Source organism: Macrosteles quadrilineatus, unplaced genomic scaffold, assembly GCF_028750875.1.
Source record: "Macrosteles quadrilineatus isolate MER2022 unplaced genomic scaffold, UCM_ALF_1.0 Scaffold_1__1_contigs__length_201487025, whole genome shotgun sequence".
Lineage (NCBI taxonomy): Eukaryota > Metazoa > Arthropoda > Insecta > Hemiptera > Cicadellidae > Macrosteles > Macrosteles quadrilineatus.
In genome coordinates, this window is record NW_026542594.1 from 50,223,505 (window position 1) to 50,251,443 (window position 27,939).

Genomic DNA, 27,939 nt, shown 5'->3' on the forward strand with positions numbered 1-27,939 from the left:
GGTTTGCGGCAACTTGTTTGGATATAAAAGGCTACAATAATTATGGTCAGTTTTGAAAATTTTGCGCTTAGGGGTAGCGAGGGTAGGGGGTAGCTCAAAATTTTAAAATAGCAGGTATAGTCGAGTTTGGTATCATTTTGTAGGTCTTGACGAAACATAACAATTAACATAAAGAAAATAGAAATCGGATCATTAATAACAAAATGGCAGTTCAAAATTACTTTAAAAAACCATTGTTTCAATCATTTTTAGCTGCCATTTTGTTATTAATGGTCCGATTTCTATTTTCTCTATGTTATTTGTTGTGTTTTATCAAGACCTACAAAATGATACAAAACTCGACTATACCTGCTATTTGAAAATTTTGTGCTACCCCCTACCCCCGCTACCCCTAAGCGCAAAATTTTCAAAACTGATCATAATTATTGTAGCCCTTTACATCCAAACAAGTTGCCGCAAACCGATTTCAAATATCTCAAATGGTTAAAAAGTTAAAGAGGGTGTAAGTTAATTTTTTTGCCACTCTCATGGTTATTTGGATTTGAAAAGTTTTAGGGCGCCATTTTGTTATTAGTGGTTTTCTTTATGTCAATGTTTATGTTTCGTCAAGACCTGTAAAATGATACCAAACTCGACTATATTTGTCGTTTGAAAATTTTGAGCTACCCCCTACCCCCGCTACCCCTAAGGGCACAATTTTCAAAATCGACCATAATTATTGAAGCCCCTCATATCTAAGAAGGTTGCCGCAAACCGATTTCAAATATCTCAAATGGTTGAAAAGTTAAGTGGGGTGCAAGTTACTTTTCAGCCACCCTGTATAGACAGATTTTCTTTCAAAAATGTATCATAAGAAATTTAGTAATGTAAAATGTGGGTGGTTATTGTTGGTTGTTGTGTTGCCGTGAGGACTGTTTTTAATTTTTAATTATATATTGTAAGTAGCTTTAATTGCATAAGATGTTAAAATAGTATGTCGTCTTTTAATATTATGCAGAGTAGTGCAAACCTACAGTTGATTGAAGTTATTTTATAAATAGCCCTTTAAAAGTTGTTCTTTTAAGTTCACACTCTAATAATACTTCCAGCATAATTTTGGCTATGCATAATCATTATTCATCACAATAACCCGATGTATTTACAATCACGGGGAGTGTCAAGATATTTTCGTGATAACGGGATGCAGTGATCATGTCCAGTGGCGGCTAGTGGGTTAAAGTAGTGGAAGGACGCATAAATTTTTTTGGGAGGTTAATGATACCGAGGGAAGGTATCACAATAAACTGCTTTATTCATTGTTTTCATTGTCTCTTTGTTTAATTGTCCTAACCACTCGCATAATTTGCAGAAATATTTTGAACAGAGTGCAGATTTCATTAGCATTATGCGCGCGCACACACACACACACACACATACGGGGTTTTACCGAATACTCGCAAACACCTAACTGTGGCATCTTTCAACCTGCGGCCACCAGTGGATGAAGGAAGGTGGTAGAAACATGTCTGCATCGATATTTTTAATGAACACTCCATTTTAACATCTAACATTCCAGTTTTTAAATTGTGGCACCATGCCACAAATCGGTATATATCAACAGTGTGTGGACAGGATGCCACTAATGCGTTGTAGTGCTTGAGCGGAGCGGTGTGTGCGCCCCCCCTACTTCTCGCGTGCGCTGTTGCCAGTTCTCCGTTCTAGTTCCTTCATTCCGTTCTGTATTCATGTGGCTATGCCCTAGCCACTGTAGCTCATTTCCCGCGCTCATGACGTCGTCTTTTATTAGTGTAAGGATTTTATATGAAGTTTTTTTCAAAGCTCCAATAATTTTTACAATTATTGGATTTAAAGTCAATGGACCAAATGAAATGTCTTGAGGATTACATAAAACTACATGCTATTTTATTGATATTTTATCGTCACATTGTATGTATGGTTTACGAACTGAGATACTTGGAATAAAGGCCTTAATGTGCTGGGTAAATTATCAGTTTCATGGGAATCTATATATTAATTACGTAAGCCTATTCTTTGCGACAAAATTGTGGGCGACTGGAAAGTCGTAGAACGACGTGAGAGGGCTCAAATTAAAGGTCTTTATCCCGTGACGGCGGGAAAAATAGTGAAATTCCCAAAATCTTAACACAAAATTAGATATAACGTACAATGTTCTCCATAAGAATAGCATTAGAAGGCATTTACTGCTGATTTTTGTTTACTTCAATCCAGCTGATCGTGATTTTATCATTAGCAAGTAAGCTTACATTTGGATTACTCATTTGCCAGTCAATTCTGCAATGTAATGTATACTATATAAAACCAACTATATAAAGGGATAATGTTACCTTTAATAATCAAGACTTTTTAGTTATGTCAAAGTTGAAATAAATTGTTTTCAAGATTTAAGAAACGATTCAAGATTAAAAGAAGATCTTCTTTGTTTTGATTTCAAAACATATGTAAAAGATTTATTCCAATTTTTTTTTAATTTACTAACATTTATATTTGAGATTTATTGTAGTGTTTAATCAATATTTTGTTTGAAGTGGAATAACCTCAACGGTTACTCTTAGAAAACAATTTGGGAATAGAGATGAAGTAGGTTCGTACAGGTATTTAAACGAACCAAAAATATTTATGTCGTGATTAGTTTCGATAACTGGGTAATGGAACCCTAACTAGCCGCAAAATAGTTGGTAATTAGACGTTGACTAGGCCCTTTTTTGGTAGAATATGTAAATCAATCGCTTTAGGAGGATTAACACCACATACTTACACTAGGCTAATAGTGGTTTTTTAATGTTGATCACAAACAAATTTAGGTCCAAGTTCTGTCAATGGGATGCCTTTACTTAAGAATAATTTTGTTAAACCTTTACAAAATGAGCATAGACTTAGAAATAATAACTGGGTAGGGTATCTCAACACACCATTTTTTGCCTTTTCTTATTTGACGAAGACAATTTCCAATACTGTATTTCAATCGGGGAAGCCTTGTTATCAGCATTAACCAAAAAACCAAAGCTACCTTAATAAACTAATATTTATTCATAAACATGTTTGCTGCCTTTAGCAGTTAAACTCAGGAATCATTCAAATTCTTTATTGAACATAACGTTATCAACAAAAGCAAACAAAGACAAACAACAAACTGTTTTGTTTTTTTTTTCACAAAAGATATGTTGTAGTGGGATATCTAGGCCTATCCTGACATATAGATAATTTGATTCTGAGTTTGTTTAAATATTCCAACAATAATTCCTTTTCCGTAGCTTTTTAGGGACTATGTCCCTACAAGCCACTAGTTTACATTAAAATACGCAATAAGTATGACTCCGTTTTTTCTGTATGCATATAATTAATTCATGGTAATGTAAAAGTATGCGTAACGAATTTTTCACCTCACTATGATGTTTTTAGCTGTTTTACATACATTTAGCTGGTTTATATTGGTGGCTGAAAGTTACGTTTTGCTGGCCATGCCAGCTGTCATCGTCATATGGGGACCGAGCAGGGGTTTACATCCCTAGGGCCGCAAAATCACTTGTTCGCCTATTTACTTAAAACATTAACGTATATTAAATGCACAAGCTGTATCCATGGCATTGCAATAGACTTGTTTTTTGTCACAGCTGCCTAGACAACTATTTATTGTTATTTTTGATTTTGCTGATTCCTCAAAATATTTCACATAAATAAGAGGGACGTTATATTGCAAAACATACTTGGGTAAAAAAAACCGCTCGTACCACGAGCCAAAATGGGTTTGCAGCTCTCGATCGTTTCACGTTCTCGACTTCGTCCCGAACTTAAAACCCGATATCGAGTCGGCAAAACCTCACTTTAGGCCCTAGGTACGAAATATACTATTTTTTTTTACGGTGGAATTAGAGACCCAAAGATTCTCACCCCGTTGCGAAACATGGGCAGATAGTTAGTTATAAGATTATTAAGTCTTTACTGTTTTGTCTGTACATTGCGTGGACTCATGAAGTGTTTGGTTATTTTTACGTTGTATATAATAAGATAGCCGAAACGAGTCTTGTGTATATATCTGTACGTTTGTTTGATTCTTACTGTCATTGTGCCTGTAACGCAAAAATTCCAATTCACGTGTCCTACCTTGGGAAAACTAGAGTACCGTTCATGATCCAAATAGTTTTGTAATTGTTTGAATAAATTTGCCAAGTTTGATCAAAATATATCCATAAACAAGCAAAATACAACATTTTACAATATTCTTTATATGAATAACAAGGGAATTTTAAATTTACAATTTTTGAATTTGTCCTGTTACCAATAACCGTACAAAAACACTTTGATATACTAAATTATTTGTTTTCTAAGCTATTTAAAAAGGTCTGGATATAAATTGGGAAATTTTGTATTTTTAAGGTAACGTTTTTCTCCATTTCATATATTAGTAACAATATGTATAGTATCAAATTCAGTAATAACATTGACTACTGTATTTAAACCTTAACACAAGTGTTTATACAGGGTGAATTTTAAATGAGTTCCCCCCCTACTTTTTTCTACATTTCTTAAGATATCAACTTCGGACCACGTCAGATCATTGTAGTGTAGTAATTACTTCAATTTGATAGGGTAAACATTTTTGGCCGCCATCTTGGATCCGCCATATTGGATACAAAATTTTTTTTTCAAATGTAAAGGTAGGGTTGTGACCTATTGTTTCAAACTAGAATTTTACGCTGATTACAATGCCGCAATTAGTTTTTAAAAATCTTGATCCGTTCTAAAGTTATGAGGACGTTTTATATCTTTATTTTTAGCCCATTTTAACATTGTGCATTTACAAACTAAGACCATAATCTCAAAATAGTGCTAGATAAAGATAAGTATACACCACCATTCATTGTCGACCTATTATCACTTGCTTATGACGGATGTATTTTTTTCGGCCGCCATCTTGGATCTGCCATTTGAAATGTGATAAATTAATTTAAATATGAAGGTGGTGTTGTGACCCATCATTTTGAACTACTTTTTTATGCTGAACTCAATGCCACAATCCGTTTTTGTCTCTCAGGCTTTCTTGATGAAATATTAAAATTATCTTACTTAAATTTCCAATATTTCTAAACACAAATATGAAAATGCAAAACAGATTGCGGCATTGAATTCAGTATAAAAAAGTAGTCTAAAATGATGGGTCACAATACCATCTTCATATTTAAATTTATTTGTCACATTTCAAAATGGCAGATCCAAGATGGCGGCCGAAAAATAAATACATCCGTCATAATCAAGTGATAATAGGTCGACAATGAATGGTGGTGTATACTTATCTTTATCTAGCACTATTTTGAGATTATGGTCTTAGTTTGTAAATGCACAATGATAAAATGGGCTAAAAATAAAGATATAAAACGTCCTCATAACTTTAGAACGGATCAAGATTTTTAAAAACTAATTGCGGCATTGTAATCAGCGTAAAATTTTTGTTTGAAACAATAGGTCACAGCCCTACCTTTAATTTTGAAAAAAAAATTTTGTATCCAATATGGCGGATCCAAGATGGCAGTCAAAAATGTTTACCCTATCAAAATGAAGTAATTACTACACTACAATGATCTGACGTGGTCCGAAGTTGATATGTTAAGAAATGTAGAAAAAAGTAGGGGGGGAACTCATTTAAAATTCACCCTGTATATTCATTGAGGCTACTGGTGCTACCGCTGATGGCTTATGCATGTGTACGTTAGTAGCTAGCAGACAATTTGCCAACTAGGAACATGAAATCAGCTGTTCCCCGTCCTCACTGTCGCGGTTGCTCGCCTAGCATGTCAACAGCTGACTGCTGTAAAAATTGGATGAGGCGACAGTAACTTTTTCTAGTACGCTTCTTTACCATGGCATCTGCTAATTCAATTTTGTCCTAAAAAATGTATACACATCTCTAAGATTTGTTGCCAACTAACAAGCAATTTAAATTAAAAAAAAAAAACTATTGTTAATCATCCTGCAAAACTGCTAATAATTCATGATCAAATTTTCATCAGAATTCCGTTAGTTTAAATCAACGATCACATAAGACCAATAGATGGAGCACATCTATATAACTAACATACAAGCAGTTGAAGCCAGGTCCGCCATCTTAGTGCAGGTTAGAAGTGGTAGATGCCAATGAAAACGGCACCAAAACTCAATGTCCAGCTTCAAAATAACTTGACATTTAGACTAAAGGTAAATAGTTGACACTTCGTGTGAAAGATGTCAATTAGTCTAGGACACTATTGGTTCTAATTAAAAGCTCAAAAGTTTATATTTTCTATTTTAAATCTTGAAATAAAGTCGGTACTTTTAAATGAGTTTTTAAATATGACATAACAAAGTTCGTCGGCTGCTACTGTTTTTATTTCTTCGTCAGGTAAGTAAAAAAACGGTGGATTTTGTGGCTAAAGAGCTCAATTTCTTGGATAATATTTTTTTTAAATTTTTATAAAGGAGAGTTGTATAAAGAGTTTCAGAAACCATCTTGTGACTTTGAAAATTTTTACATTGTAAACCAAACGCTAAACCTTTAACACACTTTAATACGATATAGATACATATATTATAAATTAATTTGTAGCTTTTAAGAATTTTTCTTTCGCCCAACAAGTTTTTGTAATTATTGTTAACTAACTTTTTCTAAGATACGGTAAACGCTAGGAAACAAATTAAAAGCGTATTTTAAAGGCCATTGTTCAACCGTCATGAATTGTTACATACCAACCTTTAGGGCCCATTGGTGACATTGGGGGTCGGAAGTCTAAATTTAGTTCATTACAATTACGTCAATGACCTTGAGCTCTGCTAGTAAGATGCTGTGGTATGGTAGCGTGTGGGGGGAAGGGTTATTGTTCATGCTTACTCATTCGCTCTTACCCACAAACAAATTTATTTCAAGCCTAAAATGAAGAATGTAGATCTAACTTCTATATTCGTTTGGAAAACGTCAGTAAGAGGCAAGTCTAGACTGTTCCTATGTCTGCGCGGTCCATCACTAGTTACTTTCTTTACTTATTTTTTTTGAAAGCCTACGTGTCGATTATGTATCTTGAGCAATGTAAAATCAAGATGACGTTGTTCAAACTAAGATATAAGTTTGGACTTCCTTGTGTGACCAAAATGGTCGCCTACAGAGCAACAGAAGAATCTACAATTTCTTATAAAATCAGTTTTATTGACTTTTGCAGACAGTTTTATATAATTGTTTTAAGGAAACCCAAAATCTATTGGCAATCATAAGTTAATATGATTTGAACTTTTTGCCTTATACAAATGAAATACCATGTGCATATTGGTCCTCTGGTCCTGTTAATAAAATTTTTTGAAGGGTTTCTTTTATAATTTAAAACTATATCATTGCACAAGCATTTTCAAGGACTCTCTGCAGTTTTGCGTACTCTTGCAACTACTAATTCAAGAATCAGTTTGATGACCGATTAAAAATAATGTGTTTATACGTTATAAAGATTCAACTGTTAAATATCATAGTTTTTGAGGGTGGGACTGGAAATTTAGACTATATTAAAGATTTGCATTCATAGTAGAACATTATATACTTTAAGTAAACCAACAGAAAAAGATTGTTTAAAATTTTCAAGTTCATTTTAGAACAAACTGTTTGCTCCGCCTCCCAGTTAACTGAGAATTTCAAGAAGTAGAAACATATTAAATAAATAATAAGTGAAGTTAAATATATCCCACAGTGATTTTAAAAAACATTACACAAACTTCACGGATGCCAATATACTTCTAACAACCTTACTAGGAATTTCCTAAAACTGATATTGTACGTTGAAATAGGTTTATCTATCTATCTATTCTATTCTATATTCTATTCTATTCTATACTATTATAAAGAAGAGGGGGTGTCTGTGTGTGTGTTTGTATGAGCTAATCTCAAAAAATACTGATCCGACTATGCTCAAATTGCACACAAATGAAGCTACAGCTCCTAGGATACATATAGAACTATTACCGCTTCGATATTCACCTAGGGCTTTGCCCCGTGGGCTTTCAAAAATCTGAGATGAGAGATTTAAAAGTAAATATTGATTGATGGTATCCATGGTAACAAAGAACAAACCTAGTAAGTTTAAAAATGTAAACAAGCAGAACTAACTGTCAAATTGATTTTGATTTCTCAATTCAACACAGCTGGTTCAAACCTTATTAAATACTGCACGAATATTAGAACAGAGAGGGTAAGGATTATAAATTTAAAATAATGATGTCACTAGCCTGAATTTATTTAACATTACCTAAAGGAGCTGTCAAACCATATGTTAATGTAATTTCATTATTATAGGATTGTTTCAGTTACAGTACTTCATTTGTTTATGATCTAACTATACTGAGTCTGTTATAATATTTGTGAAATGTTGTAATATTATTTATTTATTTTTATAATAATTCATTTTAAAATAAATCATTCAATGGATATAGGAAATAATCAACATTCTATATTGCCCTATCAACCTAGGCCCTTATCCTGAGTTATGGGGTATATTCTTTTGATTTATTTGTTTGTAAACAGTAATATAATCCCCCTGCCCCAGCAAACCTATAGACTGAGCCAATTCCCGTTTGCCTGATTATAATTTCACTAAAATATGTTAGAAAATTGCCCTATTAACATGTTTGGAACTATTGTGATAGGTTTTCGTTTACAGTGCATACCATTAAACACATTCTTTTATTATAGGTATATGTGTGCCACACTATAGGATACCGTATAAATTAAAAGACCATATTTTCTTAGACCGTTTCCTCTCCCATCACTGCAATGATCATGTTCTACTTATATGCCAACCCCGTACGAAGGTCGGGTATTCTACTAGTTATTAATAAAGTTGAGAATACTAAAGGTTCTACAAAACAAAACATTGAATAATAAAAATACATTTGTATGAAAGTAACAGATAGATTGACAAAATTGTAAAACGATCGTATAATATCTAACAATATCAAATTATTTACAGTATCACGGTTACAACTTTTAAACTACTTTTGTTATGACTCAATGTTAACCTCTTTAGAACCTTTCATTTTATGATTTTGTTAGTGGGGACTGGTTAAAACACCACAGTAGGTTTTACAAATATGATTGTGAGATGATATTATAATCTGAACTAGATTATGCGTGTTGATAATAATATGTATTTTAATTTAAGTACTTTAATTGATTCGGTTATATGTTTACCTCATATAACATTTGAACATGGATTGAAACATTAGATGTCTTTGGAATACTCTGAGAGTGAGAAGCAAAACATAACTTTCAGCAATGATGCATCGAAATCTACCTTTACTGACTGATTCAGAAATGTAATTGCAAAATATTTTGTCAACATGACTAAAATGTTTAAAAAAATAGATGTATCAGCACGAAATAGTTTGTATGATAAAAAAAGCAGTCTAGGACAACTTATATAGCGTTCTAACCTCAAACATTGTTATCGTTTCAGTGTACAAATTCAATTGATACAAAATAACTACGTTACCAATTTATGTTTGTAAACAAAAATCAATTTTTTAATGGCTGCGTAATAGCTATTTACATTACAAGTGTAGTAAGAGCGTTTTTACTTCACGCAGGTGAATGTTGTGCAACGAGCGGAAGCGAGTTGCATAATTCACCTAAGTGATGTAAACAGCACGCTCTTGCGTAACGTGTAACGTACAAGATTTTACCTGACCCGACAATAAACATGGGTTTACGTACAATATTTTTCATTATCCATTTCACTCATCTTCTATCAGTAACGTTCTTTTACTAACAAAAGCTAGGTTAGGTAGGAAAATACTTTAAAGCATAATAATAACATTCAAGCGCACAGCTGATTTCTAGCGTTGAACATCGTTGGCTCCATAGAGTTATATTTTTTAAGTTAAGCACTCAATGTTATTTAAATGGGTTTCTTTACATCACCGAGTGAGTTTTTGATACTTTACATCACTCGAGAAGTAAGGAAGTTGTATACATCACGCTTGGGATAGGGAAGTTTAACATGGCGGGTTAGGTAAATCAATTTAAATTATTATTTACTACACAAATTATTTGTAATGTAAAACATTGTTCACCACTCGGAGCAAAAGTATATTATTTATGGTACTTAAATTGTTTTATAGTACGTGGCAGTATAGTATTATTAGTTTATTAGTTGCTTGTTGCACTGTTCTACACACTGCTCAAGCTCTACAGCTCATTAAGTGGCATCCTGTCCACACACTGTTGATATATACTGAATTGTGGCATGGTGCCACTATTTCGAGTGTAGGCTGGCGCGAGAATTGGCAACGTAGCATTAGGAAAGTTATAGTTCCGGCGGACGGCGCGAGGCGCGCTAGCTACCTGTATGGTTTCGTGTTCCACAATTCGGTGTGTACCTGCGCTACTTAAACTCACATCAACGAGTTCAAAAATACTCAATTGTGGCATGTGATGTTTAAACGACGTAATAATGCTGGAAAACCTCAAAAATGATCAAATTAGCTGTGGCACCCTGAAAAAGGTGCCACAATTTTTGAAGGTGCCACAGTACGGCCGTGTGCCTGTGAAGGATGCCACTATTCGGTGAATACAAACACACACACACACACACACACATACGCGTTTGGCAACCAATGTGAGCTCCATGGTATTACACAGTAATGTGAGCTCCGGTAGAAGGAGAGGTTATTTAAAGAAAATATATGTCACTTTTTTAAAAGATGTCTTGTACTTAACTGTGGACACTTAAAACTCAAGGTTTGATTAAAATTCACAACTTGGATTTTGTAATGCAATGTGAGCTCCGGTATGTAAGTCGACCTGAGCTCCGGAAGTGTGTATGGTCAATGTGAGCTCCGGCAGTGTGTATGCTCAATGTGAGCTCCGGCAGTGTGTATGCACAATGTGAGCTCCGGAAGTGTGTATGCTCATTGTGAGCTCCGGTATGGTGTATGCTCAATGTGAGCTCCGGGAATGGTAAGTTCGAAGGTAACACCAATACTCGTCTTCGTTCTACGGAAAGTTACTAGTCTTGCCTAGGAACCCAGTTTTGGATCTGTTCAATGTGAGAGGCATTACTAGCTTCATTCCCACTGTTCTTGTGAACTTAACTCTAGATCAGACTGTTGCTTCATCCGCTTCTTCATCAGTTAATTTTTCATCTTAAAATCTAAAAAATATCTTTTTGGTACCTATGTTATCACCCACGGGATCTTTGAATAATTTTAGGCTTAACTGAATCTGAAGTGTATGTGGTTTGGTGGTTGGTCATTGTAATGAATTATATAAGATAAACCTGCATTACACTATCGACAAATTAACTATCAAATATTTATTAAAACACTGAGGCATACTGCAAACGCTGAGTCATACTGCAGCAAAAACAGCCGTATTTAAAGAGCTTAAAGTAGGTCTTTTCACTCTTTTCTCCCTAGGAAGTGAAAATCAGCTGATTTAAACTCAGTAATGAGCTTCGATTGTATGCAATCGCATGTATCGAAAGTATGTATAATTTTTTTTCACCACACTATAATGTTTTAGTGGTTCTACATACGTTAATTGGTGGCTGAAAGTTACGTTTTGCTGGCCATGCCAGCTGTCATCGTTATTTGGGGACCGAGCAGGTCCCTAGGGCCGCAAAATTAGCTGCCCGCTTACTTACTTAAAACATGAATGCATATTAAATGCACAATCAGTATCCATAGCATTGCAATAGAATTATTTTATTGTCACCGTTGCCTAGCAACTATTTATTTTTATTTTTGCTGATTCCTCGAATTATTTCTTCACATAACCTTAAAGTTGTAGTTGTGTTGACCATCAGTGTGCATTTATTATAGAGGTGAATAGTGGCAATAGGGTATACTGTGGTGCAAAATAGGGACCTAAATGGTTTTGCAGCTCTCGATCGAGACGAAGTCGAGAACTTAAAAACTATCTCGAGCCGGCAAAACCTTATTTTTGGCCCTAGGGACGAAATATACTATTAAATGGGTTGTAGCTTAATCGGGTTTCAACTTTATTTAATTTACAGTCTGTTTCAAAAGTAGACAAATAAGCAAATACATTAACAATAATACAACATTAAAAGTATAGTGATTTACCACTCTCAACACTAGCTAACAAAGATAATTTTGATAACACAGCCGAATCTGAATGGGAGGTTTAATATCGTAAGTCGCTTCAGTCTGTAAATGGTGTTGTGATTGTCCAATAAATTTAGTGCAAGATGAGAGCTCGCCCTGTGGTCGGAAACTTGACCAAAAGTATGTATTTTTCCAACTTATCTATATTTACCCTATGCTATAAATAAGACATGTAAATGGAATTTCTTCTATTTGGTTTTATTTTCTGTTTACATTTAGTTGTTATTTCGTTACCTACATGGCAACCCATACGGCCCAAGTTATTTTTTTAATTTTAAATTCGTTTCTTGTGTTTATTTTTGAGCCTATTTTAATTTATAAAGGGATTCATCACATCTACAGGAAAATATCTTTCATTTGGTAGGCCTACCAACCGCGTGAAATTCGTTCCAGTAGTATGGTCAGGCTAGCTGTCAAGTTTTGCAAAAGTTGTTTTGTATAAGACGATTTTGAATGATTTTCCAATTTGATAATCTTTTTTCACTAGATTTTGTAATTTCTTCTTTGACTTTTCAAATTCTAAGATTATTATGAAGTGTTCTGTTGGTAACAAACCAAGGTGCGTTGCGTTGACAATTTTACGTAGCAATTTTGATTGGTATCGTTGAAAAATTTCAATGTTTTGATGTACTTGATGATCCCCAAAGTTGGATCCCATAAGTCCAAATTGGTTTCATAACTTTTCTGCAAAGTAACATTATTTTGTGTACTAAGTTTTGATTTAGATCCAAGAAGACAATTAAGCTTCGTTATTTTTAAATTTGATATTGTCTTTTAGTCCAGATATGTGCCTTCAAATTAAGCTTTGCATCTAAGTGCATGCCCAAGTATTTTATTTCTGTTACTTTAGGGTGGTGAATATTGTTCATGGAACAATGTCCGGAGGACATGTAGCCAGATTTAGGGTAAAAGTAATGTTTTCTGATTTATTTTCATTAATTTTGAACCTCTGTGTTTTAAACCAATGTGAAATTTCATCCAAGTTTAACTGTAAATTTGCTGTAGTTTGAACCAGTTTGTCGTGGACAGATAAAATGGTCATATCATCCGCAAATGTGGCAACCATAGTGTTTACAATTTCTGCTAGGTCCGATGTATAGGGAATATACAAGTATAGTTCAAGCACGCTTCCTTTGGGGATTCCTGATTCTATAGGGTAAAGGTCAGTTAAATAATTTTGATGTTTAATTTGGAAAGTTCTGTTTGTAAGATATGATTTTTAAATATGAAAAACTGAATGGGGTAGCTAAATGTGGCATTCTTGTCAATAGTTCGACATATCGGTAGTAATGTACACCAACACAATCGTAATAAACGAAATAATTTAATTATATTTACGAAACAGATGCTTGTTTGCATTAGCAAAATAAATAACAATTTAGAAGTCATTTTGAGAAGTTATCTAAGTATTTCTGTTAAAGAAATGACATTTCTTCATAATCTTAACATCTCAAATTATTTTAATACTTTCTTCTGAAATGGCTACCATACTAAATTCAAACTCACATAACAAGAAATTAAATAACATATAAACATAAATTAAAAAGTTTTACACCACAATTAAAAAACAAATGTACGATTGCTCTTGCTCATTCTTCATCAGATTAGGCATAGGCACGAGACCCTCCTTCATTGCGCAGTCTGTAGTCTTGGAGATAAGAGAGATATGCGGTAAAGATAAGGGAGAACTGGAACGGTCCGTTGTGGGTTTGCAATATTTATCTCAAAAACCAGCGCAAGGTTAACTAAATTTTGGAATTAGGGTCTGAATACGTGATTGGTGAAATCCAGGAGGCAATACTGAACTTGCACTACTTATGTTATATAGCATTTTTTACCTTATCTACCAAAATTTTGCTATTTTAAGCACTTTTTCCTTTGGAGCTTTAGGGGGAAACGACTATTTCACCCTGAAAATCACGTTTGAAAATCGAGAAAAGCTTTAGAAATCGGCGATTATAAGCGCTCGAAAAATCTGTTTTCCTTTTAATGGTAGCCTATTTTTCTTATTATTCGAATCATTTCAAACTTCTTTTCCTTTTGCACTTTTTGCAGCAAACACATATTTCACCACGAAAAACACGTTTGAAAATCGTGAAAAGCGTTATAAATCATTAATATCGCCACATTTGACTGGTAAGTGTCAATAAAAGAGTGCAAAAGAGTCCTTGGAGCCTAGACGTTCTAACTCATAAAACAATGAAAGAACTACAAAGACACAATATACTTTTATAATCTCACAATAAACTAGATATTTAAATTACAATCACTCTGGTGTTTGAAGAAATATTTTTGGACTGTAAATAACTCTCCAGCTGCTGTTTGAAATTAACGTAATTAACACTGCTCTTATGGGGGACAAATCCAAGATGGCTGTTAGCTTTCATTGACTCCCTTGGAGAACAATAAAAAACTACAAAGAACATTTCTAATCTCACAGTATACTCGATGTTAAATTATTATCACTTTGGTGTTTGAAAAAAATATTTTTGGACGATAAATCTCTCTTCAGCAGCTGTTTGAAATTATCCAAGATGGCCACTAGCCTCCAAGGACTCCCTAATATAACCTTTAGCTGAGCTCCTCAGCTTAACCTAACCTAAGCTGCGTTTACCCAAAATCGGTAATTTTCGGCACTTTGCTGATCTAAGCATGGGTTAGGTTAGGTTAGGTTAGAGTAAGCTAGGTTGGATTACTTTGGTTTACCCACAAATTGGTAATTTTCGGCACTTTGCTATTTTTTACGAATTTTAAAACCTGGGTTTCTGGGTAAAAATGGCGTTTGCTGGAAAACTGTGAGCAGCAATTTTTTTTTAGATGGGTTTAATAATAATAAAAACACATTAAAAGTAGGGTAAAAAATCAAGCTCCAAAAATCTTCGGTTTCCATCGCTTTTTGCTATGTTCAATCGAGATTTTCGAGCGTAGGAAAGATGCGGACAAGAAAAGAAAGTTAGGGACAAATAGGAGAGTTGTCCTTTTTGCGATTTATTACCACGTAAAACCTAAACAATATTTATAGGTTGGAAATTGGAGGTCAATCACACTCTCGCAATATCACAAAAGTGAACTGACCCGAGTGACCCGACACTCCAATAACTGGGATGACCTGTTGCAAAAGGAAAATCTAAGAAATTGCTTATGAAGTCCATTTGGAGTAACGTGTGAATAACGTGTTAACGGGACATTCCTGTATTCTGCTCACTCATATTTCCTTTACCTTTCCAAGTACTGAATGTTTATGAGTTTGCTTAGATTAAACAATATGTGGAACACTTTGTACCAGGTGCCTACGATTATATCTTACTAGAGGTAGCTAGTCGTGGTTTGTTCCCGAATTAAGAATAAAACATATTGTGTTATTGCGTTATAATACAAACGAGAGAAATTCGCCCATATTCAAGGTTGTATAAAATAAATCGGAGGCTATAAAGTCCACACGAAGTTGAAGCTATTGTTTTTAAAATAGTCAAGTATATTTTGATAAAATAAGGATTCGCTGCGTCGCGAGTGACGATGACGACACTTCCGTGATTGCGAGAGAATTTCACGATATGGTTCGGCGGACCTAGGAGACGATGATGTATCCGTAATCGCGGGAGATATTTATCCTGGCAAAGTAACCTCGAGCACAGAAAACGTTCTTAATATGTTTTCTGTGGCACGAGGTATGTTGAAGTTAGCACCGTGACCACGAGACATGTCAACGATGGCACCGTGAGTGCAAGATACGTTGACGGTTAACGCCATGACCGCAAAAACGTTGACGATAACACTGGAACCATGAGACATGTTGACGTTGGTACCATGACCTCAAAACATGTTGACGATAATGCCGTGACCGGAGACATAATCGAGACGTGTTGACAATGGCATCGTAACCGCAAAACATGTCAATGATTACGCCACGACCGTGAGAAATTTTGACGATGGTACCACAACCATGAGACATGTTGACGATCGCGCCATGAGCGTGGGCAGCGAGGGAAGTGTTTGCGATGGTGCCGTGAACGCGGGTAATGTTGATGATGGCACCGTGCTCACAAGCGATGGTGCTCTGACCGCGGGACATTCGGGGACACGTTGACGATCCGGCCGCGAGCGTGGGGCGTGTTGTGGACATATATATAATACAGATTTGTTGTATTATATAGAGATCTTTGGTTGTGGATCAGGCGCCGAGATTACGAGATGTGTTGACTGCTGAGACGCCTGGACAACTGAATATAGCGCCGCGAACATGGTCACGGTGGCTCCGTCATCACGGGAGATCTTCACAATGATGTCACAATTGAGGATTAAAGTCATGCAAAAATAATGACATTGTGATAGGCACATGTTAAAATATTTAGGATTGGGCCTGCCTGATTAAACTCTACTGCTGTTTTACAAGTAACCATATATCAGGCCTTAAGACTTTACTCAAGTTTTTTTATGTAGTTGTATTCGTGTCGTATTCACGTTAAATGTCTATATAAGGTTAGCATTTGGTGTTTTATAATTATATTTATGTTTCATAGTTAATTGAACCAAAAATTAAATTTGTTTAGTCAACAACAGATCTTGTTACTGTACTTGTTTAATTTTTATACAGAATTGTTTTTAGTACGATGCTTGTTTTCAATATTATTGCTATCTGCAATAATATTTAACCTAGTTGTTTTACCCCAAACAATCGGGAAGGAAATAAAAATCACGTCCCGAAATAAAAATAAAAAAAAAACTTAATACTGAAATGAAATGTAAACAGTTAGTTGTGGATACAATTAAGCATTTTAAAGAACATACGACGGAACAGCTGTTTCAAGATAGCTGACTATTGATTACTGATTTGGAGAATTGGTAGATCGACTTGAAAAAAATAAATAAGTACCAGGGTACTAAGCTTTGCTCGGGGAAATCATTACTATACCCTCAGAGAAGGCTTTGGTTTATGCAATTTATCCTTATCATAAATTAAAGAATATTTTATTTTCAGCGGTAAACACAGCTGGAGAACGCAACAGACTACAACAATGCTATGCTGACGGCGAAGCTACCTCCCCCCTCCTCAGTGCCTATAAACACGACATGGATATACAGTAGTCTGGATCGCGTTCTGGCACTAGAAATTCGAGAATAACGCGCTGAAAACAACTAAATGCGGAGCGGAAGTCAGAACAATAGCGGAACTCACATTGACTGTGTGGAACCATGTTGGTGTGCATCGAAGAGTGTAAACGCGATCGTAGCGCGACGTGGTGTCGATTTTATGAAGCTATACACTCGCACACTTTGGTAAAAAGCAGTAAAATGAGCTCCGACCTAGTTCGAGCTATTTCGGGTATTTCCGTGATGCCGAAGTCACTAGGACAACGAATCAGAGGCTTTCTCAATCCGAGCTCCGGGGGGTCGGAGCTCACATTGAAAACGGAGCTCACGTTGTTGGTGTGTAACCATACGTCGGATCTCACAATGTATCATTCCCCAACACACACACACACACACACACACACTTCTAGAGAAACAATAGTATACCTACATTAATTAAATAACACCCAGAATACCAGCGGCATAATGAACATAACCTCTACGAATCACTAAACTACATTCACATATTTGACAGATATTGTGTTGACAGTCAACAGGTCGTAGCGCTCAGCGCTCATTGGGGCAATAGGTAAAACTTCTGTTTGGACATAGTCACAAATGCCCTATACCTATTGCATTTGTGCCTGGCACAGTGCTGTGATTGGTTGAATTTTTCTATGCAGTTTTATATGGGAGTTTGGACTCATATCTACTTAGTCCCTGTGTACTACCTGTTGCAAAAATATGTTGCGTCCATTATCGGTGTCCTAAAAACATTGACCCTGCTAATGTTTGTACATTCAAATGTAGGAATAAAAATCATATTTTTGTGATAATTAATAATTATTAAGTTATTAATTATACTATTGCCTAGAAAATGGGAGGACTCCGTTCCAGAGTGCTAATAAACCAGCCGCCACTAATCATGTCTTTGATACCGCGGAGGGATGTCAAGATATTGCTGCAAACACAGGAGGCTATGGTAATGTCTTCGCAACCGCGGAGGGATTTCAAGATATCGCTGCGATCAAAGAGGCAATGATGATGGTGTCTTCACGTCGGCTTAGAAACGTCAAAATATTGTTGCGAACAATAAAGACGACGATGATATCTTCGTGACCGTGGGGGGATGACCATGGTACGATCCTCCCAAATTCTTTTCCATGAACATAGTAATTTCAACATTTCAAATTATTCAACTATCATGACTATTTCATCGTCCTTGTAATTTTTGTATTAGAAAAGGAACCTTCCAAGTAACATTTTGTATTGACAGTTATAGCTGGTGTTTATATTATTTTATTAGTTTAGAAAATCCTTAAAATATTTGTTTTGGTGTCGGTCGGAAGGTGTCAGGTAGATAAGTTCTTTATTTGGGGGGGGGGGGTTGAAAAAGAGGCAATGTGATATGGGGGGGCATTCACAATCCTGACCTTGGGGGGATGGGCACCTCTGGCAGCATAATTTAATTTATTATTGGAGATACAGGAAAAAGTTAAGCATACAAAATGTAGTCCATCTAAAAATACACATTTAACACTTAAACTCCACACCTCCAAATTGTATAAGGGTACATTTGAGGCCTCAAAAAATAGTTAAATTGTCGGTTCTCGCAGTTAAAGCTGGAACAGGTTCTGACATTTTTCTTCGCAACTTTGTTTAGTATGAACAAAAATTGACTAGGTATCTTGTAACCATAAACCAAACACTTTAGGGCTATACTACACCGACATCTGCTGCGGGAGTACCCCGCGTGGGTGTTTTAACTCGAGCCAAGCCATAAAAAGGTACCAAGGTAAAAAGGGAGTTTTGACGTGATTTTCATTAGAATTGGTTTGACATAATAAACACATCTTACCTATTAAATATGCCATGTCAATTTTCTAGTTTTGAAATTAGTAAAGTGTTTTTAGAAGCAATTGAATGTTTTATTATTTGTTAATGCACATTAATAAGTGAAGTGTAACTATTATTTTTTTATTTGAGACTATATATTCAAAGTGCAAGCATTTTAAATATGGTTGAGAATAAATTATCCACTTTCACTGGTGTTTTGAAGGTTATTTTCTGATACACTACATGACTAATGACTTTTTTTAATAAAAACATACAATGGAATACTTTTTAATCCAGTTACTAACATTTCAAAATTAATGGAATTTTTTTGCTATGCCTTCTTTTAAAAGTTCAAATTTACATTGATTGTACAGTTTTGGTTGTTGCAAATTGAAACAGTTCTACGTCTACAATATAAAAATTTGATAGTAAACATTCTTCTTGCATGGTAAACAATCTAGAATTTGTTCTGGTGATAAACATAACAAAAACAATCCATTACATATAGTAGTGAAACGAAAATTCAAAAAACATACATCAACAATCAAAAGAAAAATATTAAATTTAATTTTTAACTGTAAACTGAATTAGGTTTAAACTTTAAAATGGCTTGGCTTTTCGTCCATTCGAGATGTACCTTTGCGCATGAGCTAAACAAAACTCCTGCCACGGTAGTCTCAAAAATCGCTCAGCTAGCGGTTGTGACAGACACTACCTATCGCAGGCGCGCGCCGCGCGGTAGTGCTGTGTGACTTAACCCATTTGTTAACATAATAAGTCATTTTTCAAAGTTCGCTCATGCCACGGTAGCGAGCTCAGTGTGGCCTTTAATTCAAACACCAACCAATTGATTGAGGAAGTTTTCAAAATCTTCTAGTGCAGTTTTGATCCCTAAGTGTATGCAGTCTTGAAATTCTTGTTTTGAAATCCTTGCTCTGCATTTTACCTATAGAACAGATTAAATTTGTTCATGATAATAATGTAGTTTGTAAAAAAGTATAGCTATTTCAATTAAGCGTAAAAAACTGGGGTGAAATAAATAAGGTTACTGACCTGTTGTCAATCAATCCTATTGTTTCTAGTGGATAACTAATTTCAGGGTTTTAACCCCATTTTCAAATCCTTAATTGAATTTTCTTCTCGTCAAACATGAATTACTCAGCACTGGCTGTTGTAAAATTTGACCGAGGCAAGTGCTGAGTAATTCATAATAAGGAGTTGTAAATGGGGTTAAAACCCCGAAATTGGTTATCCACTAGAAACTAGAAATAGAATAGGGTTGATTGACGACAAGTCAGTAACCTTAATTAAGTTATTTAATGAATCCTGGAGGTACATTATGAATAAAACTGGGATAAGTATATGCACCCATTTTAACCATCATAAAATGGTATATATATGGACCTCTCAAGAGAATTTGATAGATTTAGTATATTTTAATAGAAAAATCAAAGAATATTGGCGTTTCAAAAACATCTTTAAATTGGTTTACTGTATTTCATTTCTGGTAAATAGGTAAGGATATGTATACGGTAAGTAAAACATTTGTCACCAAACAACAAATAAGCGAATATGGCTTAAGACCTGGAACTAGACAAATATCAAATCAAATCAAAATCATCTTTATTCATTTTTATATACAATATGAATACATAAATGGCGTCAATATAAAACTATTACTAAACTTAAAGACTAACATAGTGTTGCTTAGTTTTTGTATGGAATTCATTAAAACTATAAAATGCACCTTCAATTAGAAAAGATTTTAAAACATTTTTTAAATTGCCAGAGGTTATTTTATTTTTAATTGAAATTGGTAGGCTGTTAAAAAAGATAATCCCATTATAGCTTGGCTTCTTTTTAAAAAACTCTTTGTTATGTTTTGTAATTTGAAAATCATGTCTTTGTCTAGTATTATATTCATGTTTGTCGAGATTTTTTGATAATGTGCCAATTATGTTCTTTATATAGAGAATAGTGTTTAAAATATAAAGGCTGTAAACTGTCATTATCCCTAATTCTGAAAAATAAGTTTTACAAGGAGTGTCATATTTTAGTTTTAACATAGTTCTTAATGCTTTTTCTTGCCAACATAAAATTCTATTCATGTTAAAATTTGAAGTAGCTCCATAGACTTCAATGCCATATGTTATGTGTGAATGAATTACTGAATAATAAACCGATTTAATTGTTTTCAAATCACAGAAATTTGACAGTCTCTTTAAAGCAAAGATCCCAGAACTTATTTTAGAGCAGACTTTATTAACGTGACCTGTCCAATTAAGAGTACAGTCCAACGCTAAACCTAAAAAATTCGTATTTTCACAAAGGTTGAAAGGTGGCGCTGTTGAAGTAATAGATTTTGACTTCCTGCAAGAAAATTTAATAATTTTTGTTTTATTTTTATTAATTAATAAATTTAAGCTATTTAGTTGGTCATTAATTATATTGATTGCAGTGCCAATTTCAGAAAAAACTTTATTAATATTTCGGTCAGAGATTGTTAAATTAATATCATCGGCAAAAATACTGAAATTGTTATTAGCTGTAAGTGTATGTAGACAGTTTGGCAACTTTCCCAAATAGCAAAGAAACAAAAATGGTCCAAGGACAGAACCTTGTGGTACAGAATAATTAATAGATCTGGTTTTTGAATTGATTTTAAAAGCTTTATTATTTTCAATGTGTGATATTTCTACATATTGTTGGCGATCTGTTAAATAAGATTCCAACAAAGCTAATTCTTTGCCAGATATACCAAAGGAAGTTAATTTTTTTAATAAAAGTGAATGGGAAACACTATCAAAAGCCTTTGTTAAATCTAAAAAAGCAGCTACTGATTGGTTACCTTCATCCAGTTCGTTAATCACATTTTCAACAAAGGCTATTATAGCTGTTACAGTGAATTTTTTTTTTGCCTAAAACCATGCTGTTCAGTGTCTAACAAATTATTATTTTCAAAATATTCTGTCAATTGTAATAACATGCATTTTTCAAAGAATTTTGACAAAGAGGGTAGAATTGAAAGAGGCCTATAATTAGACGGTTCATTTTTGTTTCCTTTTTTATATAATGGAATTATTTTGGATATTTTTAACTGAGAAGGAAAAACACCTGAAATGAGGCATGCATTTATAACATGAAGAAGTGGTTTGAGAATTGCCCACTTAGCATCTTTAATTATTTTTGTTGGGATATCATCACACCCAGAGGACCATTTGCTTTTGATTGAATTTATTATTTGAATCAACTCCTCTTCTGAAATAGTTTTGAACCTAAAAGTATGATTAGTTAATACTGCATCTGTTATTGGTCTATTTATTATTCTCTTATTCATTTTAATTTCAGGAATAATTATATTCTCTACAAGGTCAGCATAAAAATTATTCAATATGTTGACTACTTTATAAGGATCAGTGACACATTTACCTTGGTGGTTTAAAAATAGCTCTGTTTTTGTTTGATCCTTGCTACTGTACAGTTCCTTCTTGATCAATTGCCAAATAAATTTTGTAGGGTTATCTGATTTATTTATTATGTTTTCAAAATATTGCTTTTTCTTTTGTATTACAAGATTTCTGTATTTCCTTTTTTTGCATTTTTAAGTTTTTTTTTACACAAACATTTTTATTTCTCCTTTTTTGTCTATAGTTTTCTATGAGCTTAGTCCATTCATGTTTTATTTCCCAATCAATCCAATTTTTTCTTTGGGGGTTACTTCTAACATTTATTTTTGGAAAGTTTTTATCAAAATGATAGTTCAATACATTATAAAAATATGAAAATTTGTTATCAATTGGTGTTTGATATAGTTTGTCCCAATTTTCATTTGTCAAATCATTCACAAAGTTTTCAATATTTGGTTTTTTAAAACAACGTTTCATTTCCCACAGCCTTATATTTTTATTTTTATTTTTGACATTATCCAATTCAAGGATTTGCCCATCGTGGTCAGAGAGTGCAGTTACAATACAAATTACCCTTACATATGTCTTATTAATATTTGTAACAAAGTTATCTATTGCCGATTCACAACTATCAGTTATTCTAGTAGGAATATTTACTGTGTAATACATGTTATGTGTCTTAAGTAAACTAACAAAATAAATTTTTTTACAATCATCGGTCAATACATCAATATTAAAATCTGCTCCAATGCATAAATTGGTATTAAAACTTGATAGAAAACATAAAAGTTTGTCCAGGTTTTCTAAAAAACCAGCAATATTTCTTGAAGGAGTTCTATAAATGCCAGCTACAATAACCTTAACATTGTTCAATTCTAATTCGACTGCACATGATTCAAAAATCTTATCTGTGTTTAAATTATCTATTAATGAATTAGTTAGTTTTTTACATCGAATTTCTTTTTTAACTAAAATTAATACCCCGCCTCCTTGATTTACATTCCTTACATAATAACTCACAGTATTATAGCCAATCAATTCAAAATTTTCAATTTCAGTTAATGTTAATTTGTGCTCTGATAAAATAACAACATCTGGTTTAATTTCATCAATTGTGATTTCTAAAGAATCAATTCTGCTACTTAAACATTGTATGTTTTGATGGAAAATATATAATTTCTTACTCTTACTGGCTTTTGAAACAGGTGCTAAATTAGTGTTTGTTTTGGTTTTTGTTTCTTAAAAAATACTTCTTATGACTAATTAACTTATTATTATTTACATTATCAGTTTCAGTTCTTGTTCCTATGAAATTTTCTTCGATTGAGCGTAGTCTCCTCATAAATTCTCTCCATGGAAAAGGGAATCAGATGACATTCCAGTAAGTGTCTGGCAGTCTTCAGAGTTTTTGTGCTCAAGTGATGTAGGTTATTTATGGTCTATTATGACATTACTACAGTTCACTTGTTCCTTAGATGGGTGGTCATGTAGAACAGCAACAGGTGTACTTGCTATTTTGACACTCTTCTGAGATAGAGTCTGAGCATCTTCAGGTAGGCTCGCAGGAACTCTTAAATTCATCTCTCTTGTGATGCAGCTCCGTAGCATAGCTAAAAATGTTTCATATTCTAGTCCATTCTTTAGCACTTTTGTTGGTTTCTCCTTCTGAGCAATTATGTCCACCCTTGCCCCAGTGATGTAGTGGAAATCCACTATATTTTTGGAGAAAATATTTAGTGATATTTTGTCCCTCACACAGCCCAATGGAGAACAAAGAAGTCTTTTGTAGTTTTTCTTTTTGAATTCCTCTGTGAATTTCTTGAAAGCTAGGTTATAGTCCATGACTGTTGGTTTACTCCTATAAATATCCTTGGTCACAAGCCCATAAATTGCGGCACCTTGCTTGTTCTGGAGAGTAACATGGCTGTTTAGGCACTCTGAACGTAAAGGTCGGCCAAATTTCTTTCTGAAGGCAAGAGCAACACCTCTACTCATCTGTCTTTCGTCCTCAAAGTCACCAGAAATTGAGTGGGCAAAAGCTACAGATGTGTCATTAAAAAATCTTTCTATTACTTCTGACATGTCAGCTTCAATTATTTGCAACGGGAAAGTGTTGTCTTCAGGAAAAAATTCTGTAGTAGATGTTCTATTGAAAGGTTCTGGTTTGTTTGCATTAACTATTTCTGCTGGCGAAGATAAGGTTGAAACATGTGGGTCGGTTGAGTTCAAGGTACTGCAGGAAGGGTTTCTGTTGTTGGGATTCTCTGTTAGTATAAGAATTTGTTTAGAGATAAACCTTTTCCCACTTTTATTAAAATGTAGTCCATGTCTGGTGTGGATGCGTCTTTCAAGGGTCCAGAGATCCAAGAGCTTGATGTTGGGTTTCTCATACGCAAGATGTCTGACAATGAAATTGGTTTCTTTAACTAATTTATTCTCCTGGCTTGAAGCGCTCAAATCATACCTATAAGGTAGTGTTGATAAGATAACGTTGGTATGTTCCAGATGCACCAGTACTTCATTAAGCTGGTTTTTGAATGATTTTAAGAATCCTTCAGAGTTTCTCGTAGTCGTCTTCGTAATATTACTAGTAGTACGCTTATTCTGCGCGTAACGGGATGAGTGAACATGAGCGCAATAATGAAAGAGTCCACCCACACCTAGCATACTTACCGGTGTCACTGGTGAACACAATAATGTTATTTGTATGGGCAAATCAACCCATGAGTCAGGGCAAATAATGGTGAGTCGGTGGCTCAGTCGGTAGCGTCATGCGAACTTCGGGCCCAAGGCAGCAATGTCGTGGGTTCGGATCCTGGTCACTGCCACTAAATTTTATCAGTATAGTTCACCTTTGTACCGTACCGGCTCACCCCTTGCTTTGCTGTAAACGATCCACGCACGGGCGCTTAGTCTATGTGGACGGGCAAATGCAAGGTTAAAAGAGGCTGCCAACCTGTTAAAAAAAACCAAATCTCAGTCAACAACAATCCTAACTTCTCGTCCATTAATTAACCAAAGTCATTGGTAATATACGTAATGTATTTCCTGTTTCCCTCTCTTCTCATAGCATTTTATTATTGCAGATACATTAATCTAACTGTCACAAAGGGTTCCCACACTCCGGACTCCTCGCCTCGACTACTCCCTCACCACTTCCTACGTCGTGGACCTGTTTCCCTCCCTTCCCATAGCACTTTTAGAATTGCAGATGCATTTATCTAACTGCCACCAACGGGTCCTACATTCCGCACTGCTCGCCTCATGCTCGATACTGTACATTATTCTAATTATCACAAAGGGTTTCTACACTCCGGAATGCTCGCCTCGACTACTTCCTTCACCACTTCCTACGTCTTAGACCTGTTTCCCTCCCTTCCTATAGCATTTTAGAATTTCAAATATATTAATTTAACTTTCACAAAGGGTTCCCACACTCCGGACTGTTCACCTTGACTACATCCTTCACCGCTTCCTACGTCGTGGGCCTGATTCCCTCCCTTCCTATAGCATTTTAGAATTTAAAATAGATTAATTTAACTTTCACAAAGTGTTCCCACACTCCGGACTACTCACCTTGACTACATCCTTCACCGCTCCTACGTCGTGGACCTGTTTCCCTCCCTTCCTATAGCATTTTAGTATTGAAGGTATATTAATCTAACTGTCAAAAAGGGTTTCTACACTCCGGACTGCTCGCCTAGACTACTTCCATCACCAATTCCTACGTCGTGGACCTGTTTCCCTCCCTTCCCATAGCATTTTAGAATTGCAGTTACACTAATCTAACTGTCACAAAGGGTTTCTACACTCCGGACTGCTCGCCTCAACTACTTCCATCACCGCTTCCTACGTCGTGGACCTGTTTTCCTCCCTTCCCATAGCATTTTATAATTGCAGTTACACTTATCTAACTGTCACAAAGGGTTTCTACACTCCGGACTGCTCGCCTTGACTACTTCCATTACCGCTTACTACATCGTGGACCTGTTTCCTTCCCTTCCTATAGCATTTTAGTATTGCAGGTATATTAATCTAGCTGCCACAAAGGGTTTCTACACTCCGGACTGCTCGCCTTGACTACTTTCTTTACCGCTTCCTACGTCGTGGACATGTTTCCCTCCCTTCCTACAGCATTTTAATATTGCAGTTACATTAAGCTAACTGTCACAAAGGGTTTCTACACTCCAGAATGCTCGCCTCGACTGCTTCCATTACCACTTCCTACGTCGTGGACCTGTTTCCCTCCCTTCCCATAGCATTTTAGAATTGCAGTTACACTAATCTAACTGTCACAAAGGGTTTCTACACTCCAGAATGCTCGCCTCGACTACTTCCATTACCACTTCCTACGTCGTGGACCTGTTTCCCTCCCTTCCTATAGCATTTTAGTATTGAAGGTATATTAATCTAACTGTCACAAAGGGTTTCTACACTCCGGACTGCTCGCCTAGACTACTTCCATCACCAATTCCTACGTCGTGGACCTGTTTCCCTCCCTTCCCATAGCATTTTAGAATTGCAGTTACACTAATCTAACTGTCACAAAGGGTTTCTACACTCCGGACTGCTCGCCTCAACTACTTCCATCACCGCTTCCTACGTCGTGGACCTGTTTCCCTCCCTTCCCATAGCATTTTATAATTGCAGTTACACTAATCTAACTGTCACAAAGGGTTTCTACACTCCAGAATGCTCGCCCCGACTACTTCCATTACCACTTCCTACGTCGTGGACCTGTGTCCCTCCCTTCCTATAGCATTTTAGTATTGCAGGTATATTAATCTAAATGTCACAAGGGGTTTCTACACTCCGGACTGCTCGCCTTGACTACTTCCATTACCGCTTACTACATCGTGGACCTGTTTCCTTCCCTTCCTATAGCATTTTAGTATTGCAGGTATATTAATCTAGCTGCCACAAAGGGTTTCTACACTCCGGACTGCTCGCCTTGACTACTTTCTTTACCGCTTCCTACGTCGTGGACATGTTTCCCTCCCTTCCTACAGCATTTTAATATTGCAGTTACATTAAGCTAACTGTCACAAAGGGTTTCTACACTCCAGAATGCTCGCCTCGACTGCTTCCATTACCACTTCCTACGTCGTGGACCTGTTTCCCTCCCTTCCCATAGCATTTTAGAATTGCAGTTACACTAATCTAACTGTCACAAAGGGTTTCTACACTCCAGAATGCTCGCCTCGACTACTTCCATTACCACTTCCTACGTCGTGGACCTGTTTCCCTCCCTTCCTATAGCATTTTAGTATTGCAGGTATATTAATCTAACTGTCACAAAGGGTTTCTACACTACGGACTGCTCGCCTTGACTACTTCCATTACCGCTTACTACATCGTGGACCTGTTTCCTTCCCTTCCTATAGCATTTTAGTATTGCAGGTATATTAATCTAGCTGCCACAAAGGGTTTCTACACTCCGGACTGCTCGCCTTGACTACTTTTTTTACCGCTT

At 35.3% G+C, this 27,939-nt stretch overlaps 1 protein-coding gene across 1 annotated transcript in view; it reads right to left on the reverse strand.

The window, feature by feature from the left end:
- The window catches only part of LOC128983004 (uncharacterized), a 123,267-nt gene that overhangs the window by 47,197 nt on the left and 48,131 nt on the right, over window positions 1-27,939 (reverse strand). The window contains exon 3 of the mRNA XM_054402122.1: window positions 19,904-20,005. The gene's annotated coding sequence lies outside the window, so the exon portion shown is untranslated. The remainder of the gene's footprint in view (window positions 1-19,903; window positions 20,006-27,939) is intronic.